This window comes from Pelmatolapia mariae, linkage group LG9, assembly GCF_036321145.2.
Source record: "Pelmatolapia mariae isolate MD_Pm_ZW linkage group LG9, Pm_UMD_F_2, whole genome shotgun sequence".
NCBI classification, from domain to species: Eukaryota; Metazoa; Chordata; class Actinopteri; order Cichliformes; family Cichlidae; genus Pelmatolapia; species Pelmatolapia mariae.
In genome coordinates, this window is record NC_086235.1 from 25,814,050 (window position 1) to 25,818,055 (window position 4,006).

Below are 4,006 nucleotides of genomic sequence, written 5' to 3' on the forward strand. Positions count from 1 at the left end.
GCAGAGTCACATCACAACACATCAACTAAAGTTTCTGCAGGAGGACAAACTCCACCTGAAAATATCACTAAATTCACTGCAATGATGTTCAACAGTTTTGCTTTGAGAGTAGAGATGGTGTTGCAGGAATGGAGACATTTCCTTTGTGGAGAAGTTCATGCCGTTCCTCAACTGGACTGATCATTTTAAATAGGCCCTGCTTCACTTTAAGGTCAAGCATTTTATCCATGAACACTGATCTAACCCTACACTTATGTAAGACTGCTGCAGCATGATGCTTGGACAATCCCGTCAGTTTCCACTCTGTTACAGTTTCATCTGTTTACCTAGTATTAAATTCAGAATCTGACTCATCTTTATTTGGCCAAGTTTGTGCACACAAACAAGGAACAAGTTACACAAAGTCTTAAGAAACTATACAAAGTACTGGTGACAAACTGAGTGGTGTAATATGCATATGTGTTGCATATGTGTTGCATATGCAAGAGTGGGTCATTTCACAGTGTTCATCAGAGTGACAGCCTGGGGGAGGAAACTGTCTCTGTGGTTTTTGTAAACAGTGGTCTGTAGCGCCTGCCTGAAGGCTGCAGTTTGAACAGTTATTTCTGGGATGTGAGGCGTCTGCAGTGATGTTTTCCACCTGTTTCTTTATCCTGGACTTGTACAGGTCCTGGATGGAGGGAAGATCCTCTCTGCAGACCCGACTGTCCGTTGAAGTCTGGCCCCTAAACAACTTTTCCACTGATAACTACTGCCCCCTTGTGGAACTTTGCCAAAACAATTACAAATATTTGAATGCCCCGAGGTGCTCAGGCTGAGGTGGGGGAATATCAGTGATTTACAAGTGCAACTTAAGTTGTCATTCATTTACTCTGAGCTCATATCATCCCTTCAGAGTTAAGTATGAAAATCCATTTTGGTGTATTATTATCCACCGAACTCAGTTTTTCAGTTTGTGTTGTTTTCCCAGAAACAAACTGTTCAGTCTTTCATCTTTAATGAGAATTCAGGAGCTGTATCAACACATAATTTTTCAGATATCAGTGATTCACTTCATGGGTCCAATAGTCTATGTTAATTGTTTATATTAAGTTTCAGCTTGACACTTCTCTGTGTCAAGCTGACTTTACTGAATGAAAGTCTCTAAAGTATCTTATTGTGTCTCCATGTAATCTTTAAAGCAAATGTTGTTGAGTTTTCTGTTTTATACAATGTTCTAAATGTACTCTGTGATCATGGCAGGTAAGCAGGTTCTCTGGGCTTTCAATCCCTCTGTGTGTCAGAGGGCATGCAGACTGTGGTCATGCTGTCTGTACTGTTGTTTTTGTATTACTTGGAAAACAAAGGTAAACCTGCAGATGTGAACCTCCTTCAGATTGTATCATAAGATCCTCAAATTATACAAAAATATGAAATAGAGCAGCGGCTCTAATCTCTGCCGCTCCTGCATCGCCAAACTCCCAAACCGATCTCTAAGGGAGAGGCCAACCATGGTTCGGAGAAAGCTCATTTCCACTGCTCGTATTCACGATCACATTCAGGAATATTATTATTATTATTTCTTACAATGAAATACAACATCTCTGCTATGAATAAAATCTGTTTTCAACTTACATCTTACAGCATCTCAAGTTTTTCAGATCTGGGTTTGTAGAAAGCTAGTACATTTCATAAACTGCACTCATAAATTTAGAATATCATGCGTTGTTTCAAAAGCATCCTGACTTCAGAACCACGTTTGTTATAGTTTTACTTTTATCATCAGATAGATTAGTGCATATCTGCAAATGTTGTCAGTAACACTCTGACAACTCCTAGCACACTGTAGCTGAAGCAAAGGTAGTTTAAGAATGCTGTTCATTATATTTATTCACTTTTATATGAAAACATGATTTACATGAATAACATTTAAAAAAACAAAAAAAACAAACATATGACACTGTTAGTTTAACTACAGGTAGTTCATGTCTGCCCACCATAACGACAGTTTTCTTTTTCTCTATATACATCAAAGATGAGTAGATCATGTAATTTCCATCACTTCACTGATTTTTCTAGCAGACACATCTTATTTAATGGCACATCAGTGTAAGACAGGAGAAATGTGACGTTGATACTGGGAGTTATTAAATATATAGTGTAAGGTTGAGCTTACAGGCTGTGAATGAATGAAGTTAAAACTTTGAGAGTGAGTGCAACATTTTAGACTTTTAACGACAGCACACAGCAGCAGCAGGATGTGATTTATTCACACATCACAAGGTGCAAGGCTAAAAAAAAAAAACCTTAACACAGACGGGTGACGACCCAGTGCAGAAGAAATGAGTGTGAAAGTGAGTTTAAAGTATGTAGAGTATCACAGGGAACCTGATCAACATGTTCAGGATGTTCATGCTTCCACACAAGCCATTAAAGTGATGTCACATTCACAGTTCATTTTCAGTGAAATATTTTTGTTGTGTGCTTCTTGTTTGTGTGTATTTGACATGTTGCACGTTTTCAATGCTGACAAAATGAAGATGAAGCACAATTATTATTTTTAATAAGAAGCTTGGTTTGCCTCCTGACTGATACCTCTGACATCTCTTTGAAACAAATTCAATGCAAAAGGCTGTTTGCTGGATTCACATCTGCAAAGAAAACAATTACAAAGCACTGTTTCACTCATGACATTTGTATGAAATCATTCTGGATACAATGCCTTCTCAGAATTGATCATCTCAAACATACCACTGATAGATTAAATAAAGCTCGAGCCACAACTGTTGAAGTTTGGAAAATCTTATTACTGATAACTGATTGTAACTATGTGGACTTATTATCACTTGTACTGCTATTCACCCTGCTAACACATGACTGTACTGCACAGTACAGCTCAAATCACATCATCAAGTTTGCAGATGACACAACAGTGGTGGGTGTCATCACCAACAGTGATGAGTCTGAATACAGAGAGGAGGTTACAACACCTGGTAGACTGGTGTCAGAATAACAATCTGTCTCTAAATGTTCAGAAGACTAAAGAGATGGTTGTTAACTTCAGGAAGAGCTCATTGGCCCACACCCCACTGCACATCAATGGGTCTGCTGTTGAGATGGTAAACAATGTGAAGTTCCTGGGTGTGCACATATCAGATGACCTCTCCTGGAATCTGAACACCACCACCATCATGAAGAAAGCCCAACAATGTCTTCACTTTCTTCGGAAGCTGAAGAAGACCAGTCTCCCTCCTCCCGTCCTCACATCATTTTTTCAGGGAACCACTGAGAGCGTCCTGTGCTGTTACATCACTATCTGGACCAGAAACTGCACTTTCACTGATGTCTCTGCAAAGGATAGTGAGGACAGCAGAGAGGAGCATTGGAGGCCCTCTCCCACCTCTACGACAAACACATCATCTGACGAGCAAGCAGCATAGTGAAGGACACAGACGGTTTTGCAGCATCAAAACTGTAACAGCCAGACACTGCAAGAGTTTTTTTCCCCAAGCAGTCAGAGCCCTCAACTCACTACCACCAACGGACTGATAAACAAACACAAAGACCTCTTCAATACTTCTACAATACTCACCAGAAGACTCAATAATAACAACACAAACTTTCATAAATGCACTATTTGCACATTTTACATCTTGCACATCCCTTCGTCTTGTCTTGTCTGTAATATCTTGAATGTTACTTGAACCTGGTATTTAATACCAATTGCACATGGTCACTTTGTATTGTCTCTTGTCCTGTCTTTGTTTATTGTACATAGATATATTTAGTATTAGTATCTTTTTTATTTTATTTATAAAAAACAAGATTAACCAAGATGGCGCCGAGTATGGCAGCCTCGTCGCGAGCTCCCCCAAGCAACAGCTGTTTTTTGTGTTTAATTTTACTTTTTCTTTATTTTTTCACGAGTAGCACATGTCTCCTTGTGTACGACCGACAAACCTTACTGGACATAAAAGATGGACTTTCTCATCACTTTCCGGAGTTCAAGTTTTGCAACACGGACCCT